Source organism: Eubalaena glacialis, chromosome X (genome assembly GCF_028564815.1).
Source record: "Eubalaena glacialis isolate mEubGla1 chromosome X, mEubGla1.1.hap2.+ XY, whole genome shotgun sequence".
Lineage (NCBI taxonomy): Eukaryota > Metazoa > Chordata > Mammalia > Artiodactyla > Balaenidae > Eubalaena > Eubalaena glacialis.
The window spans coordinates 94583379-94600602 of NC_083736.1; the positions used below are offsets into that span (position 1 = coordinate 94583379).

At 40.4% G+C, this 17224-nt stretch overlaps 1 protein-coding gene across 3 annotated transcripts in view; it reads right to left on the bottom strand.

Moving 5' to 3' along the window:
- Positions 1–15745, bottom strand: part of ZMAT1 (zinc finger matrin-type 1) — a 148500-nt gene extending 132755 nt beyond the window's left edge. The window contains exons 1-4 of one of the 3 annotated variants that reach the window (XR_009698940.1): positions 15635–15745; positions 14363–14501; positions 5851–6015; positions 5309–5460 (exon numbers count right to left, since the gene is read on the bottom strand). The gene's annotated coding sequence lies outside the window, so the exon portion shown is untranslated. The remainder of the gene's footprint in view (positions 1–5308; positions 5461–5850; positions 6016–14362; positions 14502–15634) is intronic. The other 2 variants (XR_009698941.1, XM_061178886.1) reach the window with 2 other exon arrangements.
- Between the last annotated feature and the right edge of the window lie 1479 nt (positions 15746–17224).

The following is a 17224-nucleotide window of genomic DNA, read 5'->3' on the forward strand; positions in this document are numbered from 1 at the left end:
GATGAGGAGCCCTCCTCCCCTCCACAGTGTCAGGGCAGGCCACAAGGAAGGCAGGCAAGAAGTGCCTTCCCACTCCTACCTGGGTGGTGTCAGTGGAGACCTGGTGGGGAGTGAAATCCTTCTTCCACCAAGCAGTAGTAACAGGGCTCCACTTCCCTTCCACCCCCATGCCTGCCCCATTCCCCATGTTAGTAGAGCCTGAGTGGGGAACCTGGACTTTTATCCCCACCTGGCAGTAATGAACGCCCCCTCCCCCTGGGATGGTGTCAATGGAGGCCACATACAGAACAGTAAGGAGGTGTGCTCCCTCTCCCAGCCAGGGTAGTGTAGGTGGAGGCCTGGTGGGGAGCCTGAAATTCCACCTCTACCAAGCACTAATGAGGCAGGCACCCCTTCCTCTCCCTCTCTACCCTCCAACTCCTGAGTCAGAGAAGACTGAGTGGTGAACCTGGACTTTCATCCTCACCTGGCTGCTATGAGACTGTGATCCCTTTCCCCCACTGGCATGGTGTCACTGAAGCCTTGCTAAAACAGATGACTTAAATAAGACACAGTCTCATAACATAATACCCAAAATGTCCTGGATATAATAAAAACTCTTCTATCCAAAAAATCTTAATTGAGTGAAAAAATATAATCGACAAACACCACCACCACGACAAACAACGCCACCAAGATAATAATACTGGAATTTTCTAACGTAAATTTTAAAGTAGTCATCATAAAAATGTTTCAAAAAATATTGCAATGAGAAAATACAAACATGCTTGAAACAAATGAAAAAAGTAGAAAGACTCAGCAAAGAAATGGAAGATACACAGAAGAACCAAATGGAAATTTTATTTAATTAAATTAATTAATTTATTTTTTAACATCTTTATTGGAGTATAATTGCTTTACAATGGTGTGTTAGTTTCTGCTTTCTAACAAAGTGAATCAGTTATACATATACATATATCCCCATATCTCTTCCCTCTTGCGTCTCCCTCCCTCCCACCCTCCCTATCCCACCCCTCTAGGTGGTCACAAAGCATGGAAATTTTAGAACTGAAACATACTGAAATAGAAATTCAATGGATGGATGTAACTGCAGAATGGAGAGGAAAGAGGAAAGTTAACGTGAAGGCAGAACAACAGCAACAACCCAACTTTAACGACCGAGAAAAATAGACTAAAAAAATATAGAACAATGCCTCGGGGACCTACCTATGGGACCATAAACAAAAGATGTGATATTCATGTCATTTTTTCTTGGAAGGAGAGGAGAAAAAGTGCATGGGAGAAAAAGTGTTTGAAGAAATTATGGCTAACAAATTTCAAGTTGAGCAAAAGACATAAACCTAGAGGTTCAAGAAGCTGAGCGAACCCCAAAAAGAATTGTTCCAAAGAAATCCATGAAACACACATCATGATCAAACTTAGGAAAATATTAAAGACAAACCCCCCAAAAAAATCGGAAAAAATTTGAAAGCAGGGAGAGAGAAATGATGCGTTATCTAAAGGAAAAAAACAATTCAAATAACAGCAATTTTCTCATCAGAAACCATGGAGTATAGAAGGAAGTGGCACAACATTTTTCAAGTGCTGAAAGAAAACAGTTAACCTAAAATTCTATATCCGGTGGTTATGTTATCCTTCAGGAAAGGTGGGGTATGCAAAGACATTGTCAGATGAAGGAAAATGAAGAGAATTTATCACCAGCAGAATGTAAAGTAAACGAATGGCTAAAGGAAGTTCTTAAGACAGAAAGGAATTGATAATAGAGGTGCTCTTAGAATGTCAGTAAGGAAGAAAGAAAATTGGAAAGAGCAAAAATATAAACATAGTAGCTTTTCCTTTTCCTCTTGAAATTTCTAAAATTCTGTTGAATGGTTGAATCAAAAAGTATTACACTATGTTATGTGGTTCTCAATGAATGTAGAGAAAATACTGAAGACTATTCTACTACAAAAGGTGGATAATAATGGAACTTTGTTGATCACACAATGGAAAGAGTTGGGCATGCAGATACCCACCACTGTTTGAGCTACCTATTACCCATGTAGATATGAATCAGTGAATGAATGAAAGATATCCTAGGATAAGGGCACAAATATTCCCCAGATTCTAAATGATAATTAAAATCTCTACATCATCTCATGAACACTCACTTACTTTGGTATCATGCTCTTTCCTCTGCCCTTAGAAAATATCTCTATCGGAATGCAGTGCTTTTCAGATGTTTCAAATCTGTTCTAACACCACCAACTGCATTCTGTAATATCCACTCCCTGGTTATTAAATGCTTCTATTCCAACGCCAAGGGACTCAGGGAAGCCCAAGAATTTTACCCTGCATCTTCATTAATCCCTACCTTCAGTAAGTTGGCAGAGAGATGAATTTAGAGGCAAGGAAAGAGGCATTGTGGGCCCACATGGTAAACTACTGAAGCCCTCCAAAAAAGATCCAGTGATAGGGCCAACTGTCTATGAAAGAACGTGTGCAGATGACATGGCTGAAATCCAGAAACAAACTATTATATCACAGGAGAAATACTGTGCAGAGACTCTACTGAACAGGGTTGAAAAAGGTCAGGAAGTATGGATGATAACACATTTAAGTTAAGTATACTGAGCCCATGCGTCTACAACAGCACAGAGTTACCCAAGCAGAAGGGAGGAGGGGTTTTGTCAAAAAAGATCTGTTTGGGGCAAGGGTCAGATCTTAACTCTGCAGAAATGATAAGTGCACAAGAAAAATATGTGTTTTTTTAAAAAAAAAGCCTAAACTTGTCAGAGCAGTGCTGTGTTGTGATACACCTCACTGAACGGATGAAAGGAGAAAAGCAACAAAGGAGGAGAAAAGCCTGAGTGACCTCAGGGATGACGCAGAGACGAAACAAAGGAGAGTGTGGGGAGAGCTAACAGGTGGACAGAGTGTTCTGGTTAAGAATGTGACTCCAGGAGGCAGGTAGAACCTCGCTGGCAGATGGAGTCCATGGGACCTGGGGTCAGAGAGAAACTAGAGGGGGTATGGTTTCCAGATGGTGTGGGGGATCCATTAGTCGTGAATCCTTCCCCTTGATGTCTGCTTCCTACTTTAATGGAGGTTTAGGGAACTGAGCATCAACTCAGCTTCTCTACTGTCTGTGCTCCCGGTTCTCCTCTGCCCCCATGGACCAGCAACACACCAGCAGGGCACTTTCCTCCTTACCATCGTTGTCCCATTTCAGTGTATAAAGGGGCTATGTAGTGTCCCATGGAAGCGAATGTGTTCCTTCCCCAATCAGTCCTACACCCGGACAGCCTCAGACCCCTGGAGTGTCCCATCAGTTACCTCTGAGCTCTGTCTGCTCACCCGGGAGCCCCCACTCTTCACTCCAGTCAGGGTGGACTTCCCCCCCACTTTCTCCCATACAGCCCCCATAAGTCTGGCCCACTGTCCCAGGCCCAGCTCCTCTTTGAGGAGTCTCTGACAACTTCCTCCTCTTTATAAATTAAGAGGGTTCTACAGAGGTGACCATAACACCACAAGGAACAAGAATGTGTGAAATCATAAACATGACCTCTGTAGCCCCTGAGTCAGTAGAGGTATGAATAGTGACACATGCTTCATAACACACAGCAGGGGAAGGAACTCACCCTGGGTGGCTCAGGCTCTGGGACCCAGAAAGAGATCCTGATTCTTGTTCCAGTGTCCCTCCCTGCCAACCCCCAGTCACCTCTTCCTAGAACTCCAAGTAGGTCCCGAACCCTCAGGTCACCAACAGAGGACGGGAAAAGCACTATTATTCACTGGAAAGAATGAGGATTTTTCCCCAGCCCAACTCCATTACACTGCATATCACAGAGATGGCACTGAAATTCCTATGTAATATAGTTAGGTGTGTGGTTCCCTTCCTTTTCTTACATCCCCAAATGCTCACTCAAATATAGTAATGCTATTGAGGTTAATAAACAACAACCCTGTTAAAGATTGGAAGTTAGGATAGGAAGGAAGCAAACATTGGTGTTGTGGACGATGTGCCAAATACTGTGCTGGGATCTTGATGAAATTTTACCCTTGAACTCCTCACATCACTCCTTTGAGTGTAAGGACCAGGAGATAGACACATAAACATACACACATATAAATATATATATACACATATACATATGTGTGTATATGTGAGTGTGTGTGTGCACACGTTATATATTAAATAACTTAGCAAGCTAGAGGATAAGAACACTTACTCTGTGTGTGTGTGTGTGTGTGTGTATAGTGCCAACATGCAGAAAAATATTATAATTTGTTTAGTAAGGTTCTCATATGGAATAAAAGGATATAGCGATGCATAGGAATAATAATCATCCCTTTCTGGATACTAATTATCTCTAGGGGAGAGGAAGGGGATACAATCAGGGAGGAGTGAAGTTTTTTCTTAATCTGGATTGATTTTATAGTTCTATGCTCTTCATCTGAAATCCTTCATAAGTAGTAGCACTTTTAGGGGATTCAGTTTTTTTTTTATCATAAATGTAATACATACTCCATTTAGCAAATATTTAATATTTTGAGTCAAATGCAGTGTTAAAAAATATCAATACCCAGCAATCCCATCATCATTGAAATTCACACTATGCTATTTCGTTCCATTATTTTCCTCTGCATGTAAATATGTAAACATAATATAAATGTATTACATACACATTTCCTATAACTATTATCTTACTCTAGATACAATTCAGTATCCTTTTTTATTGTTGTTATTTTGGTTTTGCTTTTATCTTAATTCTTGCCTTGAGTACTAGCATGTAGAGAAAGTTTTCTGATTAAATGACAAGGTATAAGATGAGATGTAACTATGATTTGTAATGAAGCCTTTACCAGTTAACCCAGCCCCAACTCTTGAACAATATATATGATTGGAAATGCCATACCTGTAACATATTAAATAATGCTACATGTCTGGGTCTGCTCGTGAGCTGTCTATAGACCTCCTTTTATCTGTGTGTCAATCACTCTATCCAACAGTTATAAAATCATAGTTCGGTGGAACACTGTAATGCCAGGCAGTATAATCTTCACTCCTATCATTCACCCTTTGGATGGGTGGTAGGAATAATAATAATAATAATAATAACAATAATAAGCAATAATAAAAGACACCAATGATCATAGAGCACATAATAGATAAACTGCTTTCTTAAGATCATGCAACCAGCAAGTAATGAGTCCCAATATCAAATCCCAGTCCTTCTAACTCCAAAGCCCATGCCCCTAACCACTGTTTCTATATTTAGTGCCTTTCTATATTAGGCCCGAGGCTAGCACGAGGGAAGGGACTCACCCAAGGTCCTGTGCTCTGTTGATAGGTCTGGCTACTGGGACACATGTTTGATGATTCTCATCTTCTGTCTAGCTGACCCATTATTATTCCTTCTCTTCTGCACTATTTCTTCTTCCTGGGGCTCAATAAGAAACTGCTTCACTCATATCAAACTAGAAGGAAAATAAGGAGACAGGAAAGCACGTGGAAAAAAAAGAAATGATGAGATGGGACCAAAGTTCACTTCTCACTGGTACAATTCCAGATGCTGGTTCAAATCTTCTATCTTATGGGACAGAGGAGGAAGGATGGGCCAGGAGTAATATATCTCAAAATCCTGCTACATGCCAGACATTCTTTGAGGTTTTTATTTCCTCTTCTTCTTACAAGTCTGGAAATATGCACCCTTAGTCCCATTTTACAGATGGCCAACCTCAGATTCAGAGGTATGTAAATTTTCCAAGGTCAAATGTCTACACTTAGCCCGCTACACAGATCAACCAGCAGCCTCCTGTTTAGATGATAGAATTCCAGAGCTTGAAGACTGATAGTGGAAAACTCACCTGATGTGGAATCTGGGCTGTGTCATGCTCCCCATTGGACATGAAGATGATGGTAGGGAATGAAATCCTACTCTGTGGGCCAAGAGGACTGGGTGTGGGGGCCACAATGACTAGCTGATTCTTGAGGTGCTGAACTGGACCCAGAAAGCAGCACAAGCTGTCACCCTTTGGAAAGAGAACCTGAATGGTAGGATATTAACATGTACACAGCTACTTTATGAAAGGGGTTTTACATTTTATCTCATTTAATGCTAACTCTATTTAAGATGAATAATTATCCCTATTACTCAGATAAGGGAACAGAAGTAAAACGTTAAGCAACTTGACCTAGGGAAACAACCTTATAAATTACTGCTCCAGGACTCAAAACCCAAAATGACAAAAAGACTAAGTTTTTTCCCCCCTCTGTCCTGTGAGCTAACATTCAGATTACCTCAAAGCATTACTATTCAGTTATACTTTTTCAAACAATGGAGTGAAGCACTCTTTAAATAATGAAAATCACTATAAAATATAAAATACCATGTGAATAACAAAAATTAAAAATCAAAATGTGTGTGAAAAGTTGGGAAAATTATTTACCACTTATATTCAGACATAAGGTTTATAACCTTGATGTGCAAAATACTCAAACAATAAAGATAGGTCAATGACATCAAGTGATAATGTGCATAAAAAGCAATATAAATTCCCAATAAATACTTGGAAACATTCCATGTCAAATAAACAAATGAAATGAAAATGAATTTTATTAAATGAAATAAGGAAGTCATAAAGTATGTAGAATGTGATCCTATTTCTGCAAAAGAATACACATCAATGTGTGTATGTGCGTGTCATTAAATATGTTAGTGCATTACATACAGAGAAAAATCTGGAGAGTAGGCACCAATAAATTAAAAGATGATACCTGTATTATGATGAGCAGAAGATGGAGGCAGAGGGAGAGATAGAATAATTTCAGTTTCTTAATATACATTTCAATATTGTTTAAAGCTTGTTAAAAAACAAAAAGTATTAACTGGTAATTTGAAAAAGTTATTGAGATAAAGTTTTGTAAAATAGGAAAACCTTCAAGCCAAGCCACAAAATGATTGTGCAAAGATCCATTTATTGATTTAGAAACATGTTCATATACTGTTGTGTGAAAATAACACATTAAAAAGATTTCTTTGATAATAATTCAATGTGTGTGGGTTGATGGGAGAGAGAGGATACTTTCATTTTATAAATTTGCATTTCCATAGTGTTTTAAATATGGAGCATTTATTGTATAAAATGTTAAAAACATAATAATTATGATCTGGTTATAAATATCATGCTCATATATTCATTGCTTTGGAAACATGTTCATAGCATACTGTTTTATGAGTAAAAGAAGCAGATCATAACGATTTATTTGACACTGTTTCTCTGTATGTGTGTATTTCTATGTCTCAAACTTCATACCAATTACTCATATACCAACTCATGCAGCTTTCCATTTAGCTCACATGGGATGGGACTTCTAGATTTAGGGGTTCAAAATCCCAGAATGGGCACAAATATAGAGGGATCACCACCAGTATGTGGAAAGTTCCAGAAAGCTTTGGCCTATACGATGGAATTCATTCACCCCCCCACCCCTCAATCCCCCTTCCATTACCTCACCCTTTGCCAAGCCCCTTAGGGGGCTGGTGATTCTGATGCATATCACCAGGTGGCATCTTTCTCCATTTTCTATGGATTATTTTTTCCCCAAAAAAGGCATAATTTTTAGAAATAGACACAAAATAGTTTCTGAAAAGTAGATAACTAAATAAGTACAGGAACTTTCCTGGTAGTCCAGTGGTTAAGAATCTGCCTTCCAATGCGAGGGACACGGGCTCGATCCCTGGTCGGGGGAACTAAGATCCCACATGCCACAGAGCAACTAAACCCGCGTGCTGCTGCTAGAGAGAAGCCCACAACGAAGAGCCCATGCACCACAATGAAGACCCAGTGCAGCCAAAATTAAAAAAAAAAAAAAAAAAGTACAGTGTAGTTCCAACCCTCTTTGTAAAATTCATATGTATTTAAAAGACTGAGAGGACGTATACTTAGTTTTGTTTCCTACATCTACATCTGCATCTACATCTCTTTTATTTATTAATGTGTATAGTCTCTACTGTGTACCAGGCACTGTCAGTCCAATTCCACATTTGCATCCCACGCCTTCCCTCTCTTGATCTCTAGACCTGCATAACTGGAAATGCTCACAGGGAGCAAGATGGATGTTAGTGCCTACCCAAAACAGACTCCATTCCAAGCAAGTGTAGTCCAAGCTTCACTCCGAGTCCTGGAAAACCAACATCTAAACAGGAAATGATGCCGTTGAGTGGGGAAAGTTTGCATTTTATAATCCTCATGTCTGTTCTTTTGCATACTACTAAGGGGCTACTACCTTCTGACAGGATCTCACTCTCAGATACAGAGTGAAGGATGCAGTGACCCTTGTGTGATTTCAGTGTTGATTCTCCTCATGGGTTTTACTTTCTCTTTACTCCTTGTCTAGGTCTGGTGGTAGATTTCAGAACTGGTTTTGTGTCTGTCTTATCCCTAGGGGATGGTCCCTTCCATTTAGTCATCTGAGAGGTTCATGTGAGGTGACATGGAGTTTCTGCTTCAAGTAAGATCTCTACCAGTAAGCAGGCCTGGCCCAAGTTCCACAGGAGACAGAAAAGAGTAGAGACCAAGTTCTCAAATACAAGCACAGGACTGGGACACTGGTCTAAACATCTAATTCTCCTGATTTAGTGGAACAGTTTTTGTAGACTTCTCACATGATGGACACCTCCCCTCAGCATTCCTCTTATACCCACCACCCTAATATGATCCAAGTTCCCTTCTCTATCTCCTGCCTATTAAAGTACACTGTCAGAGAAATTCTCCTATGACCTGGTAGTGGAGAAAACTTGTTTAACTATGACGTAAATTCCAGAAGTAATAAGGGGAAAGAGTGATATGTATAATTTGTTTTTTCATTAAAAATTGAATGGCTAAAGAAAAACATAAGTAAAGTAAAATGAAAAATTAAAAACTGGGAAAAATACTTACAATTTAGATAACAGTTATATCCCTAATATGTAGAAGTCTTATGAAAAAGTGGATGCAAAAAACAACATAAGAGAAAAAAAGGGGCAATAGATACAAGCAGGTATTTCACCAAAAAGATGTAGATGCAAGAGTAAAAAAAAAAGTCTTTAAACACAAGAAAAATGCTCAACCTAACTCATGATAAGCAATGCAAAGAAAAATAACTATAATGAGATACCTTTTCTTACCAATTAGATAGTCTGTGAAGAAATAGACATTCTCATATATTGCTGGTGGTAATGTAAAATAATACTGCCCTATAGAGGGGATTTGATACTATCTAGTAAAATTACATAGGTATTCAGTCTTGGAACCAGTAATCTCTCTTTTAAGAATTTATCCCCCCAAAACAATGCAAAAATACAAAAAGTCATAATAAGCACAAGGCCATTCCTCGCAGAACAGTCCATAACAACAGAAGATTATCAACAAGACAAATGTCCACCAACAGGGGGCTGGTTGAGTAATCTAAAGTACATCTACATCAGAGAGTACTCTGCAGCCATAAAAAGCAATGAGGATTCACTCTCTAGACTGTTAAGGAGTGATCACCAGGATATAATGTTACATGAAGAAAGCAAGGTGCAGAAAAAATGTATAGAGCTGCTGCTAATATGGTTGCCACTAGCCAGAAACAGCTATATAAATTTAATTTAAAAAAAAAATGAAACTAAGAATTCAGTGATTGTACTGGCCACATTTTAGGTGCTCAGCCGCCACTTGTTGCTAGTGGCTATAGTGTTAGTGCAGATAAAGGACATTTTCACTTCTGCAGAAATTTCTATTGGACAGTGCTGGTGAAGAATGTGCCACCTTTTAAATCTGGATGGGGAAGGAAACTAATACACATATTTCATTTGCTTGCATATTTAAAATATGGAAAGTTAAAACAAAAACGGACAAAATTACCTACAAGCAGATGGAGGAGCAGCCCATGAGGCAAGGCAATGATGTGTATTCTCTTGCTTCATGAGCTGAAAAGTTCAAGAAACAATGACCAACCCAGTAGCAATGCTCAATTCTAGTCCCCAGATTGAGTCGTCTGAAAACATGTCCCACTAAAAGGAATCAGGCTTCCTTTTAGGTCTGGGCAGGGACTGTACCAGGTGAGTCTAGACCAAACTCTCATACCAGAAAGCATATCAAAAAGACTCAAGCCAACCTGAAGGGCACCCCCCCAGACAAAGAGAACAATTTGAACATCAAAAAGGTTAATGACTACAATGGGTTAAACCACATCAAATATGTAAGCATCTGTGAGCTCACTATGGCACTTAAAACAAACAAACAAACTAACTCACTGCTCACCTTTGGTGGATCCCAGGGAAAGAACTCTTTATTCTGAAAAGTGGAAATAATGCAAAAGAATTACACATACGTTCCTCCTACCCTCCTGTATGTACCACACCTCAGTGTAACCTCATAGTTACTTTATAGAAGAATTCCAGCTAATAAATGCAGAAGTAAGTATAGAATTAAAACATCACCTTTCTGCAACCTTTAAAAGCAGATCTAGGCAATGAACTTCAGAGGCTGCAAAAAATGTGTGATGAAAAGCAGATGCAAAATTTGAAAATGGATGGATCAGGCTGACAACACCTAAGACCCAGTGATCAATCTCAACAACACAGAAGGAGAGACAACCACACAAGATGAGCCCCCAGGTATAACACAACAGGAAATGCACCACCACATCTGAGGTACTCTTGCCAAAAACCTGAATCTGATCAAGCCTCTAAATCTACTTACCAATTTAAAGGAAATAGGAGGGGGCCAGTAGAACATAATAAATACATAAAAACACAATAGGGATACAATCATCAAAATCCAGAAAGAAAACTCCACAGGACAAAAGTTATAGTTTCTTAAGCAAATAAACTGGAAGGTTAAAAAAAAAAGAGGGTAGACATTCTTTAGATAAAAAGAGATTTCAGAGAAATTAAAATTAAAATCACATGAGCTACTATCACATGAGCTACTACCGCACACGCAGTAGAAGAACAAGAATGAAAAAGGTGGAAAATACCAAGTGTTGGCAAGGATGTGGAGCAAATGGAACTCTTATATCCTGCTGTGGGGGAATATAGATTGGAACAACTACTTTAAAAAACTCATTGGAAGTACTGACTGAACATACACATACCCTTTGACTCAGAAATGCTACTCTTAGGTACATACCCAAGAAATGGAAAAAAAAAAGCCCATTCAAGAAAGTTTATAGCCTCATTATTCAATAAGACAAAAAAGTGGAAAATATCCAAATCTCCATAACAAAGATATTGTGAAATATCCACACAATGCATTTGTTTTCATAATTATTCCCTTTCTGTTTTTCTTAAAACTCTAGTATATGACAAAATGACTCCTGAAGCATAATTTCCACACAAAGAGATACGACCCCGCCTAACCTTAACCACTGTGGGCGGAGATAGTTCAAAAAAGGTCTTTTTTCTTCTTCCTAAGTGCACTGGTTCAGAGTGTGGGTTCTAGAAACACAGTCCTGCCACTAGTTCTGCCACTTACAAACTGTGTGAGTTTGAATAATTTTATTTCACCCTACAGTCACTCAATTGTCTCATCTGCAAAACCAGGATTATACGGTACAGTTAAGTCCCCTACATACAAACCTTCAAGTTGCGAACTTTCAAAAATGCAAATGTGCGTTCGCATGTCCAGTCACGTAAGTTAGTTCACGTGTCTGGCGTACATTGTCACGTGTGTGCATCCTCTACAAGTGGTTGTGCTTTTGTGTACTTTACTGTACAGTACTGTTGCTGTGCAAAATGAGGAGCTTACTAATGATGACCTGATGGAATTGGAGGCCCAGAGAAAGGACAACGAGAGACAAGAGGAAGAAGAAGTAACTGAAGAACTAAAGAGATTCACGATGCAAGAAATGGCAAGAGGATTTTCTTTATTTGAGGAGGCACTGCTAGTTTTTGAGGAACAGGACCCAAATGTAGAATAGTACACGAAGGTTGCAGCAGCCATTCAGAATGCAATCCTGTACTATAATGTCATCTATGACGAGAAAAAAGAGCTACTATCCAGCTATCACTGGATTATTTTTTCAAGAGGGTAGATAGAATTAAATCCAGCAAGGAACCAGAACCTGTGCAATCAACGTCAGGCATGAGTGAAATTGCAGCTTGCCCTCCGTCTCCTATTGAGGACGATCCTTCAGCTCTACCATTTCCCACCTCCTCTCCCTCCTCCAGTCAGTAACTCTTCTTGCCTGTTCACTCTATGCCAGCCCCTGTATGCCAGCTGTTGTACTGTACTACTGTACTTTTCAAGGTACTGTAAGATTAAAATTTTTTTAAATTTTTTGTGTTTGTTTTTTATGTATTATTTGTGTGAAAAGTATTATAAACCTATTACAGTACAGTACTATATAGCCAATTGTGTTAGCTGGGTACCTAGGCTAACTCTGTTGGACTTAACAAACAAATTGGACTTATGAATATGCTCTAGGAATGGAACTCATTCGTATGTAGGGGACTTACTGTACTGATCATAGAAGAAAAAACTTTTTAAAATATTGCCTTGTGTTTTGGTTTTTACAAGGATAAATGTTCAAGAATCACATTATTTTAAAAAATCAACTGCAGAGACATTGGAATACTGTACTCTCTGTGATCTTGGGAGAGTGAAAGTATCTCAGTGCCTCTGTTTCCTTTTCTGTAAAATGGCAAAAACAATCATCTGTACCTCAGGGGTTGTTGTTCTGAGAATTAATACATGAAAACTCTTAGAACAGTACTAGACATACAATAACAACTCAATAAATGCTATATGATTTTTAGAAATACAAGTTGAGATTTTTATCATTTTGATAGTCTGAGTTTGCATGTGTCTTTAATAAAGCTTAATGATCTAACAACTGAATCCTAGTCATCAATTGATGCATATTTAAATCACTAAATTTCACTATAACCACTGTTGAATGACCTAGTTCTTTGGAGAACGTCTCAAAAGCACTTGGAACAACTAATCTCAGGAAACACACCACCATTTCTGCACGTGGCCAAACATAAAACTGAGGCCCCATGCAGGATCCTGCCTTATCCTCACATACCTCCCGTGCACACACACTGCAGGTCCCTCCTGCCCTATCTCCAACACGCCCTGTCCAGGCCACCCATCCTCTGCACACCACTGCAGCTCAGGGCCGATCCACCCTCGTCTCTCCCCTGGACCCTGCAAATTCTCCTAATGGTTATCCCCATAGCTATCCTGTCCCTGTCCAGTCCATTCCCCACACAGCGGCCAGAGTCACCTTGTGAGCACGTGAATCAGAGCATGTCACTCCCACCCTCTAACCCTCCATCCTCAGAATAAACTCCAAACTCCTTACACAGCCCACACCATGTGGCTCCTGTCTGCCCTTGACCTAATCTCCTACCATCTGCACTTTGTCTGCCAAGCAACTGCCACTTGAGCTTGTCCTTTGCTCCTGGAACAACTGGTGTGACTCACATCACAGGGTGAATGACCCAAAGGCCTGCCTTGGTTTCCTCTTGTCATTCAGGATTCAACTCAAATGTCACTTCCTGATAAAGAGATTCACTGACAACTATTGGATAATAATCTATTGTATAATAATCCCTGTCCCAGTCATTTTCTATTCTATTTATGTGTTTATTTTCTTCAAAGTGCAAATCCCCATATGAAATTGCCCCGTTTATTGATTTACCTCCTTACCTCTAGTTTTCCCAAACTAGAATGAAAGTTCCAGGAATCCTGCCTGTCTTGTTCTCTGTGCTGTGTCCCCAGTGCCTCTCATACACATCATTGAATAAAAATTATGTAAATCAAGGAATTGTTAACCTATTTGACACAAAGGAGCAGGCACAGATTTAAAGCTGAGTGTCAGGAACAAATGACAACAAAATTAGACATCAAAGGATTCAAAATTTTAAGAAGATATTGTTGCAAATCTATAGCAGTATTTTTCAAACTTGGGTGAGTACCATAATGAACTGAAGAAATTATTCAAAAGTAGATACCTACCACCCCACCTCCCTGGTTTGGGCTCAGCAACCTAGGGTGAGCCCAGGTATCTGCAATTTTAACCAGCACCACCTGACAATTTTGATGAGGTGGTCCACGGACCACACTTGGAAAAATCCTGAGCTAAACAGCTGACATTTGTGTAGCATTAATCTGATGCCTACCATGCATCTGGAACCATGCACCAGAGTTCTATGATATCTGGGGTGTGTCTGTTAATATTATTACTTGAAAGTGCACTGGTCCTTCCCTCCCACCTACAATCACAGATTGCTTTCCCACATGGGCTCATACCTAAACTCCACAATACTCCTGGGCGGTCGGAAGCATTGGGTGCTGTTATCCTGTTGTATACAAGACAATGGAGGGAAGGGTGGTGACTTACCTAAAATGTCCCAGGGATGGGGCCTGATCTCTTCACTCTTGCTCCAGGAACCTCTCTAGCAGATTCAACATCACACTTGGTTCTTCTCTACTGGATCCTGTTTCTGTGGCTCAGAGTCCATACCTTCTCTGATGTTCCACTGTAAGGAAGAGTAAGAGGATAAGACAGCACATGGAATAGAGAGGAATGTGAAAGGATGGGAAAACACGTGAAATGCAGGGGAAGGGGTTGAGGATGTGCTTGTCTGTCCCCACTCAGTTCACTGCAAGTTGTGCAATGATACTTTTCCTCTTCCCCAGCTCCATCACACAGCCCCCTCCACACACAGCAGTGACACTGAGGCTCTCACATCATGGACATGTGCGCTTATTCCTGCTTGTGTTACATGTCCAACTATTCTCTCTGGAGGTCATGCTATTATGGTAATGTCAGAGGCATCAACTTGACAGAATGAAGGAGGTAATGTTGGAATGGAGAAATACAATTTGGTGAGGGCCTACTAGATGCCATACACTGTTGGTTGTAATTTTTGGACTTTTCCTCTTCAAATCCTCAAAGCAATTCTCTGAAGTGGGCATCATTATTTCCTTTCTACAGACAGGGAGATCGTCAGGCTCTGAGAGCAAAGTACATGATCAAAAAATTCTAGGGAGGTGTCAACGGATATAGAAGCCAACCTGAAGGGGCTAACACTGGCCAATTCTGTGACAATTTGAGCATCAAAATATATAATGATAGTAACAAATGTAAAAAAGGTAACCCTTTGAGCAAAGTAGGAATCTGTGAGTTATACAGATATAAATACATGAATAAATACATAAATAAGGGGGAGGGAAAAGCTCTACCGTGCACTCAAGTGCCAACTAATAAAACTGGAAGGAATGAAGGAATCAGAAAAGCAGCACTTGACAACTATCATAGTAACAGATGACTCAGCCAAGAATCAAAAATGGATGATCTGTCTGCACTAAATCCCACAGCAGTCACTGAGCCACCATGGTAACCAAGCTGGCCAAGGAAAGCTGCCAAAACGAAACAATAACCCAATTTGGTTCCTAATATGTGCTAGGAACTGAATAGGACAGACACACGCGCACACACACCCATACACACACGCACGTGCTCTCTCCCTCTCTCTCACTACCCAAGACCTTGCCTTATCCTCCCTCGCCCCTGTTTTTAAAAGGCAAATAGCTCCAGGACACCCCTGGAGCAAGACACCACACTCACTGGGGCCGGGAGGGACCCCAAGGGCACATCTCTCTGCCTCACCAGACAGCCGGGACACCGATTCCCAAAGCAGGAAAGACACGACTTGGATCCCTTTGTCTCCCCACACCCCAGGGCTGTTCAGCCCTCACCGCCGGGACCCACACCCTCAGCTGAGTCTCAAACACCTGAAGGCGGGACCTGCTCTTCTCGTCAGACCACGTCTGTCTCTGTAGAAAAGTCGTCACGGTCGCCATATTGACGTCAGGTTTCTATGGCAACTGCGATACGCTGGCTAGTCCCCCACACTGGAAATGCCACTGCACACTCCTCCACCCCCAGGCTTCTCGCTTGAAAGCAAAACACCTTCGCTCTTCAGGCTACCACATGAGAAAGCGTAATAATTAGAAGAATTAGACTGAGATACAGACGGAACTCTGCCTAGTTTGGTGGAACAGAGCATGTCCCTGCTGTCAGGAAGTTTGTTTGCTCTAAAGAGACAGTAGGGAGTATTAACAGTACACAGAGACCCAGGGAGGTATCCTAGGGTTCTTGGAGATGAGCTAGCCTTCAGAGGGTGAACATGTAAAATCATAGGCCATGCTAAGCAGAGAGTTAATGTGGCAGAAAACTAACAGACTGTCTATAATTATGTGACTGGATGATGTAGGAACACCAAAAGATGGTTTGATGATCTTCCCTTACCATAAATACCTCAGAAAAGTCATCCTGCAAAACAGAAGTGGTCCCAAAACTTCATTCTACACATTCTACACATTTTACATCTTGATGCTACATTTCCAGGTGGTCTTTATGGCAGTTATGCTGTTTGGTTTAGGCAAAAGTCATTTTTTCTCTGGGAGAGAGGAGAAAGGTGGGCCAAGATTAACATTTGTTGAAGTCCTACTACATGTTATACACTCTGTACAGGGTTTTTCATTTGCACCTCACAACAGTTCTGTAAGAAAGACATCATGGGTCTCCTTTACAGATGACCAAGGGCAGGCTTACAGAGGCTAAGCAAGTATTCCAGCATCACACATGAAGTTAGGGGCAAAAATGGGGGTTCAACTTTTGCCCACATCACAATATACCTTGCATTCATAACAGAAGCAGCATCACCTCCAAGGAACTGAAAATTGATTCTTAGGGGTGAAGAGATCTTAGATAGTACTATGTTGTGTTGCCCCCAGAAAGATCAAGGTACATAAACAGATATACACCACATCTCTGGTATTAAAAATTTCACATTCTGTGGATGGGGCAATGATTAGGGAAAAAAGTGTCTAAAAAACCTCCATAAAGTGGATGATAATGAAAAAAGGTTGAGAAACATTCATATATTCAGTGATCTAGCATGTAGATGATGGGCCACCAGCGTTTAAGGACTGGTCATTTTACATTCCCTCATCGATGCTCACTCTTTAACGGCCAATCTTGGTGGTGGTGGTGGTGGTGGTGATGATGATGATGATGAAGAAAATGAAATCCTGTCCCTGGGGTCAAAAGACCTGGGTATGGAGACCGTGTGAACTGACTGGTTTTTAAGATGGCAGACAGGGGCTCAGTCAGAAGAGTAGATGTCTCTTCTGGAAAAGATGATCTGGAGAGTAGGATATTAATGTTTTTAAAACTAATGTAAGCAAGTGGAAC